The sequence below is a fragment of the Aedes albopictus genome, chromosome 3 (genome assembly GCF_035046485.1).
Source record: "Aedes albopictus strain Foshan chromosome 3, AalbF5, whole genome shotgun sequence".
Taxonomy (NCBI): domain Eukaryota; kingdom Metazoa; phylum Arthropoda; class Insecta; order Diptera; family Culicidae; genus Aedes; species Aedes albopictus.
Genome location: NC_085138.1, coordinates 449,228,363 through 449,253,246, shown reverse-complemented (window position 1 = coordinate 449,253,246; position 24,884 = coordinate 449,228,363). Strand labels below are relative to the sequence as shown.

The window sequence follows — 24,884 nt, the reverse complement described above, 5'->3', positions numbered from 1 at the left end:
AAATTGAACCGTCGTTTACTAAACACGAACAAATCTATATAAGGACTGTTCATTTTATAAAGAGGACACCTTATTTGTGTGATATCTATTTTACTTTTCAATAACATCATCATCAGTTTTTTGCATAAATTTCCATAGGTATTCTACAGTGTAGGAAAAATATAACATTATACAAATTGTCCTTAGTTATGGAACTGAAGCGGTGTTTGTTAAAGCTCAATAAAACCCAATTTCTCAAAATTCTACACCACTTTCTACATACTTAACTTTAAAATTTTCATGAACTTTTCAATGTGTTGGGATCTAATACCATTCTCCTAAAGGTAGAGCGTAATAGTTGGTCAGTAATAATGCACCAAGCATTACACAACTTGATATAGTGAGTTACCTTGTTATCAATGGAAATGATAAAAAATACTTATTTAAGTTCAGTGATACAATAACACTATGGATTCAGTTAAAAATTTGTCCAGTACAGAAGAGAATCGCATTCTAAATGATACTGAAGAAAAATATGCTTTAAAGTACGTTCTTCATCATAAATTTAATCCTTCATGATGGCCATAGTGAAAAATAGCATACTTTTTGCTCCATAAATGCAAGTTTTCGATTCTAGAGAAGCTTATTATTGTTTATTTTCAGCAAGGCTTGACCCTATGTGATTATATACCTTATTTGAACATAACTACATGTTAAGTTTTATTTGCAACAGGTTACATCGTTATTTAGAAGAACCTTCAAAGAATGAAGCTGTTTTACCTCCGGTAACTTCCATGAGGCACAGTAACCGAGTCAACAATGCTATCAAGAAGCGGTTTTCTGCATTTGAAATTGCATTATTAGTACTTTCGACTAGATCCATTGAAAACATTCAAAATTTTATATTTTCATACATTTTTGTTTAATAAATAAATTTTGTTCTGAAAATCGAGTCCAACTTGTAGCTTTAATATCTCAACAACTAATATTCCGATTAGGTTTATATTTTGCCAGAATATGTATCACTCATATTGCTGCAGTATGGCAATCACTTTTATGAAATTTAAAACGATACACCGATGTTTTACAGTAATTTTGTTTTTATCTTTAGTTTTTGGGAATCGAAAAATTAACCTCTCCTAACACTTTTCCGCATTTCCATGAAGTTCAATAATTTTAACCCAATTTAATTATGGTTATTATCTGCCAATATAATGTACTGAACAACTAACCAAGGCTGCTCAAATTTGAACTACGCGTTTTCTTTTTACAGCCTTGCAAAGTTGTCCTCTTTATAAAATGAACAGTCCTTACAGGGGATAACCAAAATGTTTGGGATAGGCAACTTTTTTTTCTCTCACAAAGAAGTTCAACATGCTATAACTTTTCATAGAGCGCATAAAAAAATCTCAAATTTTGACTGTTTGTCAACCTACTATATGTGCATCATTGGTACAAATTTGGGCTCGATTGATTAATATTTCGCAAAGTTAGAACCGTACGGGTAAAACACTATTTTTGAGACAACTCATTTTTGAGCTGTCATATCTCGGAAACCAGTGAACCGAATTGAATAAAATTTTGAACATACACTAACAATATGTAAATGCTTCACAAACTATTAAAACATAGGTACTTTTTAAACGTTGAAACAAGTTATCATGGATTGACACTTTTTGGATTTTTCTCGAAAAAATGTAATTTTTTTACATCAATGTCAATAAATTTTCGTGTTGATATCCAAAGATTTTCCACTTCTGTTCTCAAATAATCTCTAATCAGATATATTAGAGTCTATTTAGATTGAAGGAAGAACACATTTAAAAATTTTTGTGTGGCATTGTAAATTTGACATATTTTCCTCTATATGGGTAAAAATTTTAACCCGGTATAACTTAATTCGTCGTGAGAAAATATTACATTTTATAACGTCGTATTAAGTATCAATACATTGTTGATAAACGTTAAAAAAATCATTTGCTTCGGTTCACTGGTTTCTGAGATATGACAGGTCAAAAATTAGTTGTCTAATTGTTTTACCCGAACGGTTCTAACTTCGCGAAAAATTAATCAATCGAGCCCAAATTTGTACCAATGATGCACATATAATAGGTTGACAAACAGCCAAAATTTGAGATTTTTCGATGCACTCTATGAAAAGTTACAGCATGTTGAATTTTTTTATGGGAGAAAAAAAGTTACCTATCCCAAACATTTTTGCCATCCCCTGTATGTTGTTTGTTTATGAAACTCATTGGACTGAAAAAACTAGATGTTAAAAAAATGAAGACAAGCAACTGTACATTGGTGACAACAAGTTTCACCAATCAATAGACAAAAACTGATTCTCTTCTCGAAAAACGTGATTTTCTAAATTTCTTAATTTCCTAAAGTGCTAGCCATTATCCGAAACTATCTTGAATCTTGGTACAACCAACTGTGAAAAACATTACCAAACAGTCAAAAAAAAAACTGCTGTGTTGCTTTGAAAACAAGCAGATCATCAACTTATTATAGAAAATGTAATCTATCTTGTCTAAGCACCAGAGAGTGGCGTAAAAAAGTTAAACCATAACTGGTGCAAAGAGCCAAGCAAACAAATTAAGTGGAACTTGTACACCATAAGAGCTAATTAACACTTGTTTGTTTCGTTAGTTCCAAAAAACTCACCAGCTGCTGGTGTCTTATAGAATGTGATGAATTACACACTATACCGGTAGATAGAAAGTGCTACTCTTTTTTGGTATGGAAAAACTCTATTTTGATGGCATTCCATCTTCCCTCCTGGGAATGCAGCCATAACACTGACACGATAAACAACATTGCGAGATAAACTGTGAAACTCTTGGCAACATTTGCGAAAACGAGTGCAACATGTGTCAAGTTAGACGTTCAAATTCGCCCTGTCTCAGGAATTTGACACTCGCAGTTTACGATTACGCCAGGGAACAGACTAACTTTTGTTAAATCCTGAATTTTATGGAAGAAGACGTAACTGCAACAACATTGCACCGTATTAAGTATCTTCTTGCTCGACAGATGCTCTTTTCTGCGAAGCAGCGAAACAGTTCCTTCTGGTACGCAAACACATAGTTCCCATTCACATTTCCCTATTCTAACTGGGTGATATAGGGTATTGGTTCCCTTATTAAGCATGTAGCTCCCATTTTCATCCCTCGAAAAACAAAGGATTGAAGCGCTGTTTGTTTTGTTTCTTATTTTTGTATTTTTTGTTAGAAGTGAGCACCCATGAAAACAAAAAGGACGGAGTCAATCGGTGCCGCAATCGCTTGTTTTCGAATAGGATGAAAATGGGAGCATGAGATTACTGATGGCACACATACCCTAGGTCAACAAGTTGGTCTCCCTTATGCACTTCTTTATTGCGTTGACTTTAGTACACCTCCCGGCAGGCAAACACTTTTGAGTGCCACTACGTTACCCCCTAGCGGAAAAGGTGATTTTCCCAGGAAGAAGCAATCAACTGTAACGAATGCCTTGCCACTGATGCACACAGTCAGTGTCGGTAACGAGAGATAATTGAAGTCAATTGCAGAAGAAAAACAATGACCGATTGTTTACTGGGCAATTCAATACAGACAGACAGTCAATTAGGATTACTGTACCGAGAAAAAAGTAACTTGCCTTGTGGCCGCTGCTCCATTCCGTCGTACGGTTGTGTCGGAATCTTTTACCAATAACAAATCAGGGATCAACGATTTTTTTTCCGATAAAATGTGAAACGTTCACGAATTATATGAGAGACTCAGAATACTCAACTCCGAATCTTGTCAACTCGGAGAACCCTTATTAAATAGAGCTGAAGGTCTTATTCCTTCTAAGATGTTAGCGTACCTGTCTGGGTCATATTGGCCCTTACATCCTACTAGGCTTAATATTTCACAAGAAAGGAAAAACAAATAATGATAATTTAGATTTATCAACGTTACCAACAAATCAGCAACAACAAACCGATTCCCGGTATAGGTGCAACAACTACAAGCCTTAGTAACAATTTGTTTTTTCTGTATAAACTAGATTTTAGCCCTAGGCTATATCATCGCGAGACCCACGCTTTACTTCCCTTCCGAAGGAAGAGCCCACATTTTGTGAGTTTGTTGAGAGTGGCTTAGTAACAGTGCACAGTGATTTAGACGGTCAATTTTACGATCAAACATGATCGAACAATTACTTTCAAGTATTGGGTGTCCTTGGAGAGGTTTCTTGATATGATAACGTGCATTTTTGTCCATAATGACATGCGTGGCGATTAATTTTCCTAGAAGTGAGATGAAGAATCATTTTTGTAAAAATTAAATTCAAATCATGTTCCTTTCAATTATGAGTAAAACAGCATCAAAAATGTCGAAATTTAGAGCGTTTTAATTGAACAACCCATTAAAACATGTTTTTTTTTTTGGGTATGTACAACTTTTGGCTATCAAATGGTGGTAAGTTTAGTACGTAATTCCGACGCTATGTGGCGCTGAATACCTTTTTTCATTCCTACAGTTTGCCCCAGTTTTTGTTTCGTTTTCTTAGAGCATTCAGAAGCTATCAAGTTTGATAATAAGGTCGCACTATTTACACTAAGCAATCTCCGAATGATTTCAGGGAGGAATCTCAGAAGGAATTCCAGAGGGAACCTTAAAAGAAACTCCTGGAGAAATTCATGAAGAAAATTCTGGACTTATCTCTGCAGGAACTGCTGTATGAAACCCTGAAGGAATTTCTGCAGAAATCTCTGGTGGTTCAAGAATCTGTCTTAGAGAGATCGCTGCAGAAACTTCTAAAGGAATTCATGATTGAAATTTTTGATGAATTTCAGAAGGAAATCCAGGAAGATTCCCTAAATGGATTCAAGAGGAAATCCTAAGGGATTTACAGCAGGAATCCCCGAAGGAATTCCAGCGGGAATTTCTAAAGGAATTCGAGAAGGAATCCTTTAAGCAAGGATTTCTAGGAGGAATCAACGAAAAATATCCAGGAGAAATCCCGAAAGAATTTCCAGCAGGAATCCTCAAAAGAATTCTAGTGGAAGTTTCCGAGAGAATTCGATAAAGAATCCCCAAAGGATTTCTAAGAGGAATCAACGAAAAATACCTTAGAGGTATTTCTGGAGGAATTCCAGGAGAAATCCCTGAGAGAATTCTAGGAGGAGTTTCTGCTGAAATCCCAGGAGCAGCCACCGAATGATTCCGGGAGAAATCTTCGAAGGAATTCCGAGCGGAATCTTCAAAGGTTTTTTAAGAGAAAACTCCGAAGAAATTTCAAGAAGTCCTCCTGGAAAATCTCGATCTCAATCTACAATCTGAATGAACCCCAGGATCGATCCATGGAAGAACTCCTGGAAAAATCCCTAATGGAACTTCACAAGCAATCCCCTAAGGATACCTGAAGTAATCTTAGAAGGAACTCTTGAATCTCTAAATAATTTTCTGGGGGTGTCCTTTAATTCTACTGAAGTTATCCTTGGATCCTCATATAAGATTCTCTGAAGGAACTCCTGGAGAGATTTCTGAAAGAACTCCTGTAGGCATTTTTAAAGAAACTTCAGAAATTCAGAAGGAATCTTTGAAGAAACATCTGCAAGAACCCCTGAAACTCCTGGAGAAATCTGTGATGGAACTCCTGGACTAATTTCTGAAAGAACTCCTGTAGGCATTTTTAAAGAAACTTCAGAATGAATTTCTGCAGAAGTTCATAGACTGGTTCTTGAAGACCTCCTGCAGGAATTTCTGAAGAAACTTCTTACGGAATTTTGATGGATCTGCAGAAGGCATTTATGAATCCTCCCGGAAAAATATCTGAAGGGACTTCTGAGCGAACTTTTGTTGAAATAGCTTATGGATCTTCTGAAGGAATGCCTAATTAACACCTGGAGACATCCCTCCTGGAGCTATTAGGGAGATCCCTGAACGAACTCCTGGAGAAATCACCGAAGGAACTGCTGGAGCAATCCTTGAAAGAACTCCTGAAAGAATTTTTGAAATATTTCATTTACATTCTTCGGGATGCAGTAAATCTAAGAATTCCTGTAGGAAACCTTGATGAAACTTTCGGAGTGATCCCTGAAGGATCTCCTTGAGTGATCCCTATAGAATGTAGGGAGAAATCCCTTCTTGGAATTCTGGAGGAATTTTCGAAGGATCTTCCCCTGGAATCTCCCCTGGAATAGTTCCCAAAGAAACTCCTGTGCAAATTCCTGAAGAAACTTCAGAAGGAATTCCTGAACCTGAAGGAACTCTCATATTAACCCGGGAGCGGTCACGTCGTGTACTGAGTACACGCACCACAGCGTGAGCGCAGCGTCGCTGCAGGTAATCAAAGACGCGACTGCTCGAGGATTAATCTCTGAAGGACCTTCTATGGGAATCCCTGAAGGATCTTCAGGATGATTCTCTGATGTATCTCTAGGAAGCATCCATGAATCCTTCTGAAAGAAATTCTGAAGAAACTCCTGGTGTTTTCCCTGAAGGTACTCATGTCTTCTTCTTTTTCTACTTCATGGCTCGACGTTCGCATTGGAACATGGCCTGCCTCTCTTCAACTTAGTGTTCTTAGAGTACTTCCACTGTTATTAATTAAAGGGCTTTCTTTGCCTGCCATTGCATGAATGTGTACATTGTGTGGCAAGTACAATGATACATATTGCCCAGGGTGTCGAGAAAATTTTCCCGACCGGAACGGGAATCGAACCGATCGGTTCGGATTGGCGATCCATAGCCTTAACCACTAGGCTAACTGGAGCCCCTGTCGTACTTCTGTCATTTTTCATTATATTTCATTCGATCATTATTCATCATTCATATCTCTCCAGAACTCTCTTCAGAGATTTTTATAGAAGGATTCAGTGGTGCCTACAGGAGATCCACCAGGGATTCCCCCAGAAAATTCATCAGGGATGCCTCCAGGATTTACAGATTAGAAAATCGAAGATAAAAAACTCTTACGATAGTGATCGTGAGAAACACAAATTGAAAGCAGCTTTTTGGAGCAGCTTCAATGCTGTAATCACATTATTTATTATTATACTTAACTATTAAAATTACAATAACTCACTGCTTCCACTTCTTACCACAACAATTACCTATCTGATATACGGAGCCGAACCGTGTTGCCAGTTTCACAGATAGACAATAACCACCACAACAGGTTTCGTCTAGGGTTGAGTGGTTTAGATGGGGAGGGATCCAGGCGACGACGAAAACAACTGATTCCAAACTATTGGATTTTATTGCCATCGATCCAGGCAGCACGCCTGATCGATGGGGAAACGAGTGAACTTATAGCTGCATTCGGTAAACTGCTACCACCCCCACACTCCTCAGCGACTGGTATCGAGATCAAAGGTACTACGTTGTTTCGATCATCGGACACAACATTTTGGTGCCGTGACCAGGATAATAACCACCACGCACTAAACTTACCACCATTTGATAGCCATAAACCTTCTGATCAACTTTGCTGAAGGTCTAAACTATGCAGGGGATACGGTTTTTGGGATACAGTTTAGAAAATGATTCTTCAGGTGTCTTCAGGTGATGCCAAACTTTCTGGGGGTGCTGCAATATTCATTTGGGGTGTTGCAATACTAGACGATGCGATTCCATATTTGTGGCGGGTAGTGTAAATACATCCTGGCCTCACTCCAGCAACGACCTGGATTGGATCGGACAAGACACCGTTGTGCAGTACTCCTACCTTTTACTATGCAATGTTTTAAAAACCGAAAAAATAGTTACCTGAAGATGATACAAAAACCCAGTGTCGAAACGTCGGGCAAATAATACCTCGTTTTTTTTTACAAATTAAAAGCCTGCGTGGTAGTTTAAATAGTAGTTCCTAGGTTTTTTTAACAGTTTTTCCATACATTTTTTGTAGGATTCGTTTAGGGGTTTTTAGAGAGTTTTGAGAGGTTTCCTTCAAAGATTTCTGTAAGAATTACTCCATTTATTGTTTTAGGATTTTTTTTTAATATTCGTTCAGGTATTTCCACAGGGTTTTTTTTTATTTTCTACAGATGCTTCGAGAAATGTGTGTGGATGAAATGTGAGTTTTTCTCGACCACTAGTAGGCACCACCGTTGTATTAAATTGTGTTTAAATCAATACTAAAATTTTCAAAAAGGCAACAACTTTTTCTATGAAAGCAACTAAATGGTTTCAAGGAAGTATCAAATTAAACATGTAAAATCCGCTCCCCACTCTTATTCTAAGAATTTGTTCCAAAAAGAGAACAACATTTACAATCTCTGGTGATTACTCAACCGTGTGCAGTAACTTCCTCTAATTGAATATCGGATTACCGGTTGCACTACATATAATAATTCTCTTCCCAGAAGCAAACATGCATGAAACATCATTAGCGTTGCCACCATCGCCATCGCATCATAAGACCGGATACTAAAAGCTTTCGTTTATTACGATGCGATTTTCGCTGTACTATGCATTATAAATGCGACACAATATCAACAAGACAGTACAAGTACAACGCACCACCAGCAACAACAGCAACAGCAGCAGCAATAACGACAACAGGCACATGTGGTTGACTGCCGCAAATGCGAATATGTGTGGCGTGTGTCGTGCCCTCAAACTGAGAAGTTTACTTCCTTCGCGCTGTTGTTGCTCGTTGGTCGTCTGGAACCGAGCATCCGGGATAAAGTTTTCCGTTTCCGTTTCCACCCCACCCCAGACCGCGACCAACCAGCGAGGGTGGGTTGTACGGCATGCATTAGCAATGTGTGGAAACATTTGCCAACCACCATCGCCATCATCGCCCTGGCGACAAGTTCCAAAGTGGCTGAAATCTCATGCCAATGCGTTTGTTTCTGCCGCCGTCAAGTCAAGGTTGCGGCGGCATCAGAAGATAAGTTAGTTTGCATGTGCGATCAACGCCGCTGCCATCACCGGTGAAGGGTGTAATTAGGAAGCAAACGCACCTGGTTGCAATTAGGTTACCAAAGCAACATCTCCCAGCAGAACAAGCGTGTTTCAGGTGGTTGTGCGTTAATCAATGTACCTAGGGTGTACAAACCTCAAGTTACGAAACATGCAGCAGAATTGGTGATGAGATTTTAATGCAATTTGTACATAAGAAAAGTCGTAGATGCAGCTGAAAACTGCTAATTATACACTTACGGCAATATCGTTTCTTCTAATCAGAAACCTCGTCAAACGCTCTAACGCTTTTTCAAGGAAGGATTCAATGAATAAAAGTAGGGTTTTTCCATCTAGTTCCCGTTAGTTTAAGTACGGACCAATAATGATCGGTTTTATTCTTGCCCCTCACCTAACGCCTCATGACCAACTTGGTATCAATTACTAATTTATGAATTAGTTTTCATATCATGTAAATGCTTATTGTGAAAGAACTGCAATTTACTTAAAATGATAAGATTGAATCATTGTCCTTCGATTTCTGTGTCCCTCAAGTTCACGTCTATTTCGGGCACAACCTGAATTCAATTCCGGGTACACATTCTACGTGACACTATGGCTCATAGGATATGATTAGACCATTGGAGTTTATTTGAAAAGTGGGTCAAATTCTTCGCAATCCTAATCAAATCATTTGTTCAAAGCAAGGATGGGAACACTCACTTGCAAAGAGTTACACTCACAAGCAGTTTTCCCAGCTCAGAAGCGCGCAATCATAAAACGATATATGGACGACTTTTGCATTGTGGTTTTGTCTAAAACTTTGCCGAACGGAGTAGGGGTCGCACACGCATACCGAAGTCGTGAGGGAGCTTCGAAGGCAACTCTCCATGAGGTGAATGTAATTTACACTCACCTCGTGGAGAGTCGCTATCACAGCTCTGTCACGACTTTGGGATTCGTGTGCGACCCCTACTCCATTCGACAAAGTTTTAGACAAAACCACAAGGCAAAAATCGTCCATACATCATTTCTTGATTGCATGCTTCTTAGCTGAGAAAATAGCAAGTGAGTGTAACTCTTTGTAAGTGAGTGTTCCCATCCCTGGTTCAAAGTACTTTCGAGCAGAAAGCTTTATAAATTGAGATGGATGTAGTTGTAAGAAATTGATAATGTTATTCTAAAATAATGAGTAGATGATTTGCTTCGGTGTCCCGAGACATGTGCTCGTTGTTAGGGGCAACGAGAAGAAACGGTCATCCTTCATGCCCTCAGTTTCGTCACCTTGCTGAGTGTGTTCCATCCAATGAACCCCAGGTATCCCTTTTAGGGTTAAACGCGTTGTAATAACTAAAAATGGTCAGTAAACCCCGGACCGGGAGGGTCCACTTTGAGGAAATGCTTAAATGAGGTTACAGAACTGAAGGAATTCAGTAACATCCGGACCGGGAGGGCCCACTATGTGAGAAAATGCTTAAATGCGATGCCATAACCAAAAGAGGCAGTACAACCCGGACCGGGAGGGTCCACTAAAGTTGAAATAAAAAAATGCATGCTGGCAGCGCCTGGGCTGGGAGAGTCCACTTACATGGAGGCTAAAAGAAAACGGACCGGAAGGATCCACTGATTTGCTGCATGTTGGCTTAGGCTCTGCCTGGGAGAGTTTACCTAAAATAATTGTTGTATTGAATTATGTTGCATTTGAAGCATAATTGTCCAGAACTGGGAGAGTTAAAAAAAATGGAAGTAGAAGAAAACGTTTGTTTGTCTTGTTTTGAAAATTGAAGTGGTAAAGTACGTTGCCTAGGATACCATTGTACTACGTGCCTACTGTGATGGAATTCAAAGCTCATATTCAAATGTGATCTAATGCGCTGTAGGTATTTATGAGTGATTCTGGAATATGCAGACTGTTATTGGTTGGTGATGTTAAGCTAGTCAGCACTCGTGGGTTGTTGTTCGCGATTCGCGCAAATAGGAAAGATTTGAATTTTAATTATTATAGTATCCAAGGGCTATATGCTGGCGATATAGCATAAGCTGCTGCCATCCCCACTCGGTCTCTGTCAGTAACAGGACTAACAGAACGAAGAATTGATTGATTGATTTGTCTTTATTAAAGAGACTTTCAGCCCTTGGCTGGTTCGTCTCTCACAAAGAAGAAGAAGAAGGGCTATATGCGATCTTTACAACATATGGATTCTAGAATGAGCTGAAACAATCATCCATATCAGCCAGCTTACAGAAAAGTGGTAAGAGTTCTACTTACAGCTTTAACATCGGACGCTGGACTGAAGTATGACAAAAGGCAATTCGGGGAACACAGTGTTTAAAAACGAAATTGGAAATGGAATGAATAAAGAAAACAATAAAAGGTTACATATAAAATGTAAATACAGATTTTCTCAACGAGGAGTGCATCGTAACGCGAATAGAAAGGAGTATCGGATGAATTAGAGCAGCAGTGTAGAAACAATGTAAGTTACCTCAAACATGGGCAAACCAGAGCAACAGTATAAACAAGTTTGTGAAATAGGGTAGACTCGCGGAGAAAATGACCATTGCTACAAAACTGTAGATAGGTCGCACTTGAAATAAAGAACAAACAATCAGAAAGAGATTTTGTAACGAAGCGTTTTACAATAAATACTTTATTTTACACTTATGGAATAAAAAAGCAAAAGGAGGTTTGTAGGAAATTGATAATGTTATTCTAAAATAATGAGTAGATGATTTGCTTCGGTGTCCCGAGACATGTGCTCGTTGTTAGGAACAACGAGAAGAAACGGTCAAAGTAGTCGAGGACCTACTTGGAAGGCAGAATTTACTGAGACGTGGTTATATAAAGACGCTGTTTCAGAGCGCAAGTTATTGAAGAATTAGATTTTCCGTTCATCATCTGATCGTGGTTTTTTGAATCCAGGATTGAATCTTACTTATGATTCGAGCTAGACCAGTAGTTTTGGAATAACAACCAAAATATTTCAATTATTATTTTTGATCAATTTCTCGTAATCATTCGTTTTCCAGTGCTATTGGGGCTGGTTATTAATAGTCTACATCTTTTTGCTTCCATCTGATGAGCCATTGGCAAAGGTAAGTTGGAATGTCTGTAATGGTTGGCTATTTCTCGTCTGATACAGTGATAGATATTCGTTTAGCCGAGACCAAAAAAAGTGTCAGGAAACTCAAACAAAAGATTTTATGATATTTTTTTTTTTCGTAGTGATAGTATGTCTAGTACTGTTTTATAAAAATGTGATATATTACACTTACATATACACTGAAACAAAAACGAGGGTAAAAACCCTTCAAATGTAATTTTTTACCTAGACATTCGTTTAGCCGAGGTAAATGAAAAATTGGTTTTCAATAGATTTTTTGTAATTTAGTGAGTGTATTTCGAGGATATACCACAAGGCATTTAGTTTATGACGTGTTAGCAAGATAATTGACCTGAAAAGTTTATTTATTTGTGTAATTCAAAAAAAAATTACAAAAATTTGTCCCGATAAGGGGAAACAATGAAAAATTTATTTATTTAAGGAAAATACTTTCTGTAAACACTCTAATGTAAGCTAGATTAGTTGTTTTTAAAATATGGCACAGAATTATTGTTGGAAATGTTTGAATTATTGCATAAAGTGTCGTGAGAATAGGAAGTCAAGGATGGGAACACTCACTTGCAAAGAGTTACACTCACTTGCAAAGAGTTACACTCACTTGCAGTTTTCTCAGCTCAGAAGCGTACAATCAAAAAACGATGTATGGACGACTTTTGCCTTTTGATTTTGTCTAAAAGTTTGCCGAACAGAGTAGGGGTCGCACACGCATACCGAATTCGTGAGTGAGCTGCGAAGGCAACTCTCCACGAGGTGAATGTAATTTACACTCACCTCGTGGAGAGTCACTTTCACAGCTCTGTTACGACTTTGGGATTCGTGAGCGATCCCTACTCTATTCGACAAAGTTTGAGATAAAGCCACAAGGCAAAAGTCGTCCATACATCGTTTCTTGATTGCACGCTTCTGAGCTGAGAAAATAGCAAGTGAGTGTAATTCATTGCAAGTGAGTGTTCCCATCCCTGTAGGAAGTATATATGTTTTCGACTGGTTAAACATCAAAATTAGATTGATAAAAGCTAAACTAAAAAGTTCTGTGTAGTAATAAAGACGTATCCTAAAGCCTCTGAAGTATACCTGTATAAAACTAACATCAATAAACGAATTAGAAGACTGTTAAACGAAAGAACTGCAAGAAGAGTTGGAATTTTTGAACCCTGTTTATTTTAATGCAGATGCTCAAACAAAAATGCAACATATGGTCATACAATTGACATATTTCATTCAATCTAAAGAAATATATTATAAATAAGTCTTAGTTATAAACCACATTCATTTTTAACATGATTTATTTGAAAAAAAGTCTAAATTATGAAACAAGTAGTTCATGCTGAAAATTTGAATACTTTCGATGCCATTTCTCGAAATGTGAGCCGTCCAATGTATGTTATTTCGGCCAGAATACAGTCTGGAAGATATTGGGAGCTATTAGAAGATGTAATAGTAGTAAACGCTGTGATTTATGCAAGTTAAACCATCATATTCCATCAAAACAATACTTAAATACGTGATTTTTTTCTGGTTTGCGATATTTTTTTTTGTTAAAAACATTGTTTTTCGTACATTTTCAACCTGCTTTGGTTATGAAACTTTCATTAGATTCTTTTGAAACACTTCCGATAAAAATAACTACATCAAATCTCAATTTGTAAACATTTACAATATTATGACATATTTATATAAGATGCATGCAAAATTAATATGGCAACACTTTTAAAAACTATCTAATTCATGATTTACAAGTCGATCTGTAATGCAGGTTACCATACAAAATGATTTTGTTGGATATTTTTCGAAATTTGTTATTTTTTTATTGTGGAATTTTAAAAATTGTACAATTCGGCTAAACGAATGTCCAGGCAAAAAATGACATTTGAAGGGTTTTACCCTCGTTTTTGTTTCAGTGTATATGTAAGTGTGATGTATCACATTTTTATAAAACAGTACTGGATATACTATCACTACGATAAAAAAGTTTAATCATAAAATCTTTTGTATGAGTTTCCTGACACCTTTTTGAAAATTTTTTGGCCTCGGCTAAACGAATGTCTATCACTGTATGACGGGAATTAGCGCATATGACGAAGTAGATTTCCTCCCTAGATTGATTAAACTTTGCTGTGAAGTTGGCAAGAAGGAAAACGATTTCGGGTTCTAGCGATGACTATGAACATATAAATTGCACATTAGTTGCATATGTAAAAAGATAAAGAAGCGTGAACAGAAGATTACTAAGTTTTGTTTCTATTTGTATCGTGAAACTTTAAGTGTTAATTTTTACTTACTATAATATTCCGGAATGCTGACTTTCTCAGTCTTAGGTAAATCAAAACAACTAGTTTTGCTTTCCCGACGGTTTAGGTTTTTTTATTATTCCTGTCGTACTCATCTAGCACATAGCAGTATACACCAGCAGTACATAAATGTTCAAAACTACATCCCATTTAAACGATTTCTTCGAAAATTAATCTTATATGTCATATAAAATTCAATTTTCATTTCTCTCAAACATTCGCTACGTTTGCGTGCAGTGATCAAACATTCGTCCATACAAAGCGAAGCGGCGGCATTACCTAGGTTCAAACTGCGCTATTTCACCACCATCCGCAAGAGACGAAAGACGAGACTCTTTTGCGCTCGTTGCCATGTCAAAGGACACAGTTTCCAGCGCTACGATAAGAGTTCCAGCTAGTATGATTATTTTTTTTACGAGATGAATGGACGTGAACTAGGTGTGTAGGTTGTGGCAACTTGCAGAAGTGGATTATTGTGTATATATGTATCCCACGAAGGTTTGGCGGTTTTTCTCCCCTCAAATGCCAAATACCGCTCAAAACCGACGAAATGCATCCGGTTATCTTCGAGAAAGTCTCGACAACCTCCCACAAGTTTCAATTTTCGTGATTGGCAAAGTATTGAAAGGATATACGCAACTCTGTTCGGGTGCGCCGCACACAGATAGATACCTGTATGCATACTTGATAAACTTCGTCGAGTTGTAAACTGTTACGGTTATGCGGGCAGAAGGAGGTGAAACTTTTTACATCCATCATTGGAAATATTTCTTACGAACGGAGGGAGAATGACAGCATATTCAAAATTGAATGAGTTCGACGTGGTACGTGCCCGTCGTTAACGGGAAGCGCTGAAGATAAAATTTACATCAACTTAATAAAACTTTTCACCGTTGGTGAACTGTCCTTATTGGGTCAACAGTCGAGAAAAATATGGTTGGTGTCATAGAGTATCGTGATCTTCTCAGGCAACAGAGACCGAACTTCTTCGAAAGCTTTTATGATGTATAGGTACGACGATATCTAAATTAGCTTTCAATTTGCTATCAGACTTTGCTCGGATACAAACACATCTATGGCTAGAGATTCCAATGTAAAATACGTCAAAAAAAGTATTATTTTTTTTTTATCTATGTTTTTCTCTGATAGTAGTATTTTTTTAGGACAGCCAATGGATTAATGTCAGAAGAAAAAGAATCCTGAAGGTATCTTAGAAGGAACTCCTGGAGTAGCCCGTGAAGAAACTCCTGGAGGAATTGTTAGAATCTCAAAAGCAGAAATCCTCAAAACGAGGAACCCAAAAGGTACGCCCTGAGGAACGCAGACGGAACTGCTAGATTCAATTGACTGTAACTGAAAGTGTATTTTGTCATGGGAAGACATGCCATAGAAATTTTTCCAGCAGATATCATAGAAGAGACTTCTGAAGGAATTTTGGAGGAATCCCTTCCGAGATGAATCTCTGAAGGAATCTCAGAAGATTATTCGGCTGAAATCTTAGAACACAATCCTGAGGTTTCCCAAGCAGTTCCTTGTAGAATGTCTCTGGAACAGGGTACGAAAAACCGATCACGCCGAAAAACAAACGCTTTGTCCTAAGCGGTGCATGTTGATAACAAATGCGCTCCGCAACAAACGCATGTCAAGCGATGAGAGCAATAAAACAAATATCGCTTGCCGTGCGTGTGCTGATATTTCGGCTTTTCTGCTGAAATTGTCGACCCACGTTATCGAATTCATGTTAAGACTCATCCAAATAAGACTCGTCCAAATAGAGTCGAATTTCAGTTGTAAAACAATGCGAAAATCACGATGTGAATAGAACGAGACAAATATTCCTACCGTTTTTGTTGTGAACAAACTCGGGAGCGATTTTGTCATTATCTGCTAACGAAAAAACAAAGCGTTGTTGCCGTGCCTTCTTTGTTGCCTATTTTTCTCTTGCGGTGCCATATTCTGCGTACACTGCTCTGGAAATATCTACTAAAATTCTTCCTTTTGAAGATTCTCTCTTCTAAGATTCCTCCAGGAGTCCTTTCTGGGATTCAATGATACATATTGCCCTTTGCTGGCATTTCACCAGATTTGCTGGTATGTCTGAAACATTAAAGTTTCACAGAAGCATTACCTGTTCTGTGGCTTAGTTGAGTAAAGCTCCTGTCTTGCGAATACGGTGTCATGGTTTCCAATCCCATCAGAACACGATTTTTTTTTCACAAATTTCATCTCTCAATTTTTTAATTAGCAACATTTCGTGCCTCCTAATTACAAGTTTTTTTCCGGTATTTTTGTGGAATTCTTCCAGGAGTTTCGACTGACAGTCTGCAGAATTTTCTTCTTAGTTCAACCAGGTCTTCATTGTGGCAACTCAACATGAGTTTATTCCTTCTGACCAGGGTGCAAAGTGTTCAAAGTCATTGACTGAAAACAGCACGAATTTGATTATTTCTACACTCAATGTTCAAAACAAACATTTTCATTTTTGCTCTGCCTCTTCACACAGTCAGTCATTTTGTGGTCACTGAATATGAAGCCGATACATCTTCAAAATTATCTACGTTTATGGCTACGATTCCCACCAAAAACACTCCACGACAATCAAATGGGATAAGATCTGTGTAAAGCACCATCAGATATAATCGAAACGTTAATATTTTATCAGCAATTCAACACTTTGCTATAAATATTCATTGACTTTCATTCAGTTGACAATTGAGTATCGAGCAGCTGACTATGAATATGCAGGGAAGTGAATGAAAATAGCCGCCCGGTGAACGTCAGTGCGTCTGCTCGAAAATTTTGCAAACAGTCTATCAGAAGTTCCTCCTGAGGTTCAATTTTCATACATTTTCACCAAATCTGTCTGTGTGAAATATATAGCGCTATGTAAGTAGGAGATTATTAGTGTTTTACGTTTCATAATGCGAGAAGAGACGCTTAATACTAGGTACGGAGATCGGGTACTCGAAATGTCCCATCCTTCGAGATCGTACTGCCATGCAGGCAGGGATGCAAGATGATTTCTTGTAAAATCTATATCGCACTTTTCAAAAATCTTTATCTTATACAAAATTGTGGTGAAAAATCTGTTGCCCATACAAACATAAAATAGCTCCTCCAGCTCAAAAATCTGTATTTCATATAAAACGAAATCTGTACGGATGCTCAAAAATGTGTACAATACAGAAAAATCTGTATATATGGCATCTCTGCTGCCATGGATTGTGCATTATTCATCTACGCCACTTATATGTACACAGCACACAGCTTTTGAAAATAATACGATTATTATGATTGTTCCAATTTCTTTTGTCATCAGATTCAGAAAATTATGTCAATTATTTTGTACAAGAGCGGATAATCTCATTTTCACGAATTTATGAATGGTCTTCAAATTCATTTGTCTGCACAATGGGCCATACCATGTTATGTTAATACTTGTACTACAGTCTCTAACTGATTTTGGCAACACCCTATTTCGTCTACAAGTTCTTACCCGTTTTGGCAGCACAAAATTTTACCGATAAATCGTCTTAAATACGTATTTTAGCCTCACTTTTCTTTAAAAAAATAAACCGAAATTCATTGAGTTTTCCAATAACGACAACTTTACAAATCATAACGCAACATAAAATTTACCTCATGTTGCCAAAATCGGTGAGACACTGTATATCACAGTTGACATACTGTCAATATTAATAGTGATAAGAAAATATCAGGAGAATTTCTTATATTTCCCGGTTCTAATACAAGCACTAGACTAGAATATAATCAAACGGTACCGTAATCGCTTTGTTTTGGAATATGACGAATTTAGGAGCATATGATGGCTTCGTGTCTCTATTGAGGAGACTCATTTGTAGTTTGGCGCTCATCGCCATTATTATTAGGACGGCCCACAATGGTCCAATTTTGAGAAAAGCTGGCAGAAACTCAATTTTTGAACATCTCCTCAATGGGTTTCAGTATATCGATCATTCATCTACAATTTCAGAAGCGTTGACTGTCTTTTAAATAAATTGGAAATCACGATTTTGTATCTTTATATAGCGCTTAATAGCTGCTGATGGAAAAATAGCTGATTTTCTTATGAAGAACACAAGCTAGTTCAACCACTACAAAAGTCTTATAATATAAATAATTCAGTGGCTTCCAGAAGTGAATTCGTAAGTTATTATGTATATTAGGCACCTGCAATGGAAAAAGAGATCAAAATAACACGTTTGGCTTCAAAATTAACACATATTATTAGTGCGAGAAATTCTTATACTTCAACTTCAAAGTGTCTTACAAATCGCTCCCAGCTACTCCCCGCGCAGATATTCGGTTCAAACGCTCGTCCAAGTATACAGAGTTGATTGAAGAAAACTGCAGCTGCCGAAAGCTGCCAAAACATTCTAATAAAAATGTATTATACACTGGCGATTGGGTGAATGATTGTATCATTCCGTGTATGATCAAGATGATAGCCCGAAAGAGTTGTTAAGCACGTTGTATCATATTATTCTATTATGGTAGCGCCATAATGATATGTGTGTAGTCAAATTGTATGAAAAACAACAATTTTGTTCGGAATTCGTTCTAAGTAGTCGACAAATAATGAAAATGCCATCAATACGAAATTGAGGGCTCAATAATGTTTCAGTATATTCATTTAGGCTAAAACTAGCAGACTACTATGATTTGACAATTTTTGCCACGTATTTTCAAATCTGGGCCACTGTGCGGCCTTGGTATTCTAGTGACTACCGCTTCTGATTCATATCTATATAGAAGTCAGTGAGTAAAAAAATCGAAGACCCAAAGTGGAGATTGACACTCTCATTTTTTTCATTCGCGTTTCGTCGTATTCATTGTCAGCTGGATGCTTCTCTTTTTTCATTCAATTCTCTTTCATGAGAATTTTCATACACACCGTAAAATGTTCAATTATTCGAAACAGATGTACAAGTCGACTCAATAAACAAATAGAACAGATAGCTAGGATTAAAATTAACCCTCTAATACCCAAATTTTTGATTTTGATCTAAATATCATTTTTCGTCATCTAAAATCGATTAAAACATGTTTTGGAAGATGATTCTTTTTAATTCTCGATTTCGTGAATTTCAGTTTTTGATTTTTCTAATTTTTATTTTTGAACAAACGGGCTTGGTGGTCTAGTGGCTACCGCTTCTGATTCGTATGCAGAAGGTCATGGGTTCAATCACTGGCCCGTCCTTTTCATCCTACTTTGTATCTTTCTATCCACTTTCTCTCACTCTCTCTTCTCTACATATACAACTCATGTATATTCATATGTTCATAGCCATCGCTAGAACCAGAAACGAATTGAAAAAAGTCGTTTCCCTCCCTTCCAACTTCCACTCACAGCACAGTGTATATATAACGCCTATAAGTTATGCAACCAAAGCGTGCTTTGCCGCTTGACCTTATTCACCTTATTCACCACACAATCTATCACGAACACTATAAATAACCCTATCCATGGATCGCATCACCGACCCAACAGTGACTCCCAGATCTCCCATCCTTTCTGTCTAACAAATACCCCAGTCCGTGCGGGTTGTGGGGACGCAGAGTGCTCTCGGTCTCTAGTAGCAACAACCAGTGTACACTCTAACATTCCTTTCCCTTCCCAGCTGACTATAAGGACTTGGCCGGCGCCGTTATTGACGAAATATGCATGAGCTGCTAAAATTGCACTTTGAGAATAAGTGGAATGTCCCAGCCCCTTATTCAGTCGGATCACAGTGCAACTGGTATTACAAGTTTTATTTTCGTGTTAAATGTGCTATTTAAACTTGTAAATATTCCCCTAGTATTAATGCACATTTATAGGGCTCCGGCAGAATAGAGGCCCGCAATCCTATTTCGATTGCCAACATTCAGGCCATTTCGGGCCGTGATTAAGTACTAGAGATGTGAACCTTTCCCTGACACAAACTTCAAGTTATAGAACTCTAGTGATGAAACCCGAATCAGAATGCCCCCTTAGGATTCGAAATTCCTAGACAAAACTCAAGCTATGAAAGCAACTAATGCTGCGAACAAAAGGCAACCTGCCAGAGAAAATACGATTACAGGATTGACTGATGGGCCAACAACATCAATGAAACCTCGTCATCCTGCGATTGGTAATTGTTATCCAATAGGATAACAGGGCAAAATTCATGTTCTGTGTTGTGTTTGTCCAAATGTAATGTCCTAATTTATTACGCATTTATAAGGTTCCACTACAAGATGTTATATGTTAATATGCATTTGTAGTGCTCCATCATTTTTTCGTAATAATGGCGCCCAACGTGGGGCACGGGTTTTGTAGGTGTCCATTAGCGTGGTTCAAAAAATCGTTTTTGCTCCACACCGCTTATTCGATTCGTAACCAGATTCTATGCCTTCTCCCAAAATTTGAGCTCATTTGGTTGAAAATTGAGACTGCACAAGCCCTTCAAAGTTTGTATGGAAATTAATATGGGAAAACGATGTTTTTCATTCATTCGACCGTAGTATTTCCCCAAGTGCCCTTGCGGATTAGCTGACCCTTGGTAATTCTAGGCTACTCTATCAGCTACAACTTTGCCGAAGACCGCATTCAAATCGGACGTCTCATTAATTAATTATCGATTTGTATCCAACTGGACAAACTTTAACAATGATCCTCCAGCTTCCCAGCAGGCAACATTGCTGCATGTGGCGCCAAAGATAGCACACTGAAATCATGGCTACTATGTTTCACTGCAAAATGCAGTGATGCCCACCGATTAGTTCAACCATCATGAGTAAAGATTTCGATTCTGGATAAAAATCGGTAACTAATTGATGAAGCATGCGATTTGAATGCAGTCTTCGGCAAAGTTGTAGCCGATAGAGTAACCTAGGAGTACCAAGGGTCAACTAACGCTCTAGGGCACTTGGAGAAATACTACGGTCGATTGAATGAAAAACATCGTTTTCCCATATTAATTCCCATACAAACTTTGAAGGGCTTGTGCAGTCTCAATTTTCAACCAAATGAGCTCAAATTTTAGGAGAAGGCATAGAATCTGGTTACGAATCGAATAAGCGGTGTGGAGCAAACACGATTTTTTGAACCACGCTAGTGTCCATGTTATGGCACCCAACCGCAAAACCCACGCGGGCATTGTAAATAGTGTACATATAGCAATAGTATTAGGTTAGGCTTGTGTTTAGATGTAGAAGATTTTTCGTCGCGATCGTGACGGAGTACGGAAATGGGAAACTTTGCCTGTTCTGCACAACTACGTTGTGAAGCAAGTTTCCATTTCTTTTGTGTTGAGTTTATTTAGTTAATCCAAGATCGATAATCCAATGATGGAGTTTTTCTGATCGATTTGGAATTTTTGTTTGAGTTTGTACTAGTGCCGCCAAGATCGAAAATCCAATGATGGAATGTTCTGTTCGATTTGGAATTGAAGCCTACGTACAGTTTTGTTGTGTTCCTGGTGTATTGCAGTAGGTCTAGCCGAACCAACTTCAAGGTCTTCTACCAGGACAGAAGAGTTTCTGTTGAAGTTGGATGTAAGTTATATGTTAAAGGTACCTTTATATAAGTTTTTATATAATTCAAGTACGTACGAAATTTTTGTGGATGGTTTCATCCACAAAAAATTCTTTTCCGTTGGGTGTGGTTGTATTACAAGTTTTATTTTCGTGTTAAATGTGCTATTCAAACTTGTAAATATTCCCCTAGTATTAATGCACATTTATAGGGCTCCGGCAGAATAGAGGCCCGCAATCCTATTTCGATTGCCAACATTCAGGCCATTTCGGGCCGTGATTAAGTACTAGAGATGTAAACCTTTCCCTGACACAAACTTCAAGTTATAGAACTCTAGTGATGAAACCCGAATCGGGATGCCCCCTTAGGATTAGAAATCCTAGACAAAACTCAAGCTATGAAAGCAACTAAAGCTGCGAACAAAAGGCAACCTCTGCCAGAGAAAATACGATTACAGGATTGACTGATGGACCAACAACATTAATGAAACCTCGTCATCCTGTCATCGGAAATTGTTATCCACTAGGGTAACAGGGCAAAATTTATGTTCTGTGTTGTATATGTCCATATGTTATGTCCTAATTTATTACGCATTTGTAAGGTTCCACTACAATATGCTATATTTTAATGTGCATTTGTAGTGCTCCATTATTTTTTCGTAATACTGGTACCAGTTCAGATCAATCACGGAGGAGCAACCATTGACATGTATAGTCAGAATTGATCGTTGATCGTGATCGTTCTAATTTTTATTTTTGAACATCCCCACAGTTTTATATTTTTCCTAAAAGCCTATTTGGGGTACGGATTTTTTGGGATGAAAACATTTTGAGATTTTATGATTATTGTTAAAATATTTTTATTTTAATTTTTTTTTCATAGAAAATTTAATTTTCCGTGTAATTCTAAGGAAAATAATTTTAGAGTGTATTCGATTCCCTTAAACCAAAAAAATTAGGATGGAATGATTTGGGAAAAATCTAAAATATATTATTTGTAGCGATTCAATACAAAATAAACAATGACTTCTAGAAGGTGACTAAAACATCAATTTTTCAATGATTTTTAAAAAATGTATATATCCTTTAAAATACACCAAAAACTATTTTGAGATATACAGAACAGTCCTAAATATCAGCCAAAAATATAAAAATTTTGATTTTCCACGAAACAATAATTACAAAAATGCTCAAACTATACCCCGTCTAAAAGCGGGGTTGGGTATTAGAGGGTTAATCGTTACACACAAGTTTTGGGGTGATTGAAAGTATTATTTGTCGTTACGGCCCGGCTATGTTTCACAGTAAAAAATTTCACTGACAGAAAAATGAATGAAAATGTGAGAATATGAATTTTATTTTGGTCCCTCAGTATAGAATTTTCAAAATTCACGTTGATTGTACTCATTGACAATGAAAACTTTAAACTCTGTGTAGAAGGCCCTGGATCCAATCCCCGGCTCGTCCCTTTCATCCTACTTTGTATCTTTCTATTTACTTTCTCTATACTCTATTCTCCTGTATAAACGTATATTTATAGCCAACGCTAGAACTAGAAACGGATTGAAAACAAAAACGTTTCCCTTCCTTCCAACTTTCATAGCAAAGTGTAAGTCTATAATATAAGGCCTACAAGATATGCAGTCACACAGTAATCTTCACACATACTATCACTTTACGCCTGGCATCTACGCACCAATGCATGAACCTCTATGTCAAAAATGATAATTTCCCAACAACACTCCGATATTCGCATGAGCAACAATCAACAAGCGATTACAATCATCATTTTCCTTTCTATTCCCACATTGGCCGACGACCTAACGTAGCAGAAGACTTCGTATAGAAGATCATCAATATTACTCACACATTGAAGATGCCTATTGGTCCCAAGCAGCTATTCCATGGGTTCCTTGTGTGTGTGTGTAGTTGGTCTGGTGGTACTGGAGTAGCAACTTCGGGCGGCCAAACTTTTTTTTTTTGTGGTCATCATTATAATTATTATTATTATCACTATTATTATTATTACTTATCAACGACACTAAGTGTTTTTACCATTACTGTTGTATTCGTGTCACATGGCTCATCATTGAGCTTAATATGTTTTAATATTTTTCACTTATATTCAATATTTTCTCTTCTTGCAGGTATGTCTAATGGATAAGGTTGTTCAAGCAGTGGGTAAGCTGATGAAGGTCAAACGTCTTGAAATCCCGCAACAAAAGTGCATCAGAACTTCAGACGTTCAAATCTCAAGAAGCAAGCTTCAAACAACAGTGCATTTTATCATTCTGTTCTTGCTCACTTGCAATAAGCTTAAAATGAGAAGCTCAGGTACGCTGGTTTTGTTTACGAAGAGATTTGTGCCCTCGAAATCGTGAGTAGGTGCCAAAGTCGGCCATTGTGGCGGCCATGTTGGAATTCTAACAAGTCTGTCCTTAATACTATTGTTTTATGACCGCACCTAGTCTTTGTATGAATTCTGGCGCACAGGATACTAGGCATACATGCTGCTGAAACTCTTTGGATTCCTGCATGGCAAAAGTCTGATTTGAAAAAAATGTCCGTAAAAAATCTGTCTTTTCATGCGAAGGCACCAAAGAATGTTATGCCAAGTTTGAAAGCAAACATGCATAGGCCGCAACGGGCCTATGAGTACTGACTGACTCGTCAGTGCGATGCATATGTATTAGTTGTTCTTACGATTCATTCGTTTGGCTTCACCTGGCTTTTCTAGACCACCTGGCCAATCTACAATCAGCAGGAAGCTTCAACTGACAATTGAATGCTATCGCTAAACGTAAAAGTTGATTTTTCCGTTTGTGTTTGTTTGTTTCTGTTCTAGCCAAGCTTGAGTTCCTGATTCCATTTTATTTTCATTGCTTTTTCAACAGTTTCAAACTAGGTAGCAATATTCTGACATGAAACTCTGAAGAATTGGTATTTTAAACTACCTCGATGATTCTTTATTATCCCTATTGCTAAACCCCCCTAAACTCCAGCACCATTTTCAATCAAACTCTTAAAATAAGATAAAACGACCCTCTCACTCAATGGAAGGAAATATCGCATTGCTCGGAAATGGA

At 37.6% G+C, this 24,884-nt stretch overlaps 1 protein-coding gene across 1 annotated transcript in view; it reads right to left on the bottom strand.

Annotated features, from left to right (window-relative positions):
- LOC109407532 (sex peptide receptor) overlaps positions 1-23,885 on the bottom strand; it is a 166,650-nt gene extending 142,765 nt beyond the window's left edge. Inside the window, exon 1 of the mRNA XM_062856774.1 lies at positions 23,666-23,885. The gene's annotated coding sequence lies outside the window, so the exon portion shown is untranslated. The remainder of the gene's footprint in view (positions 1-23,665) is intronic.
- Between the last annotated feature and the right edge of the window lie 999 nt (positions 23,886-24,884).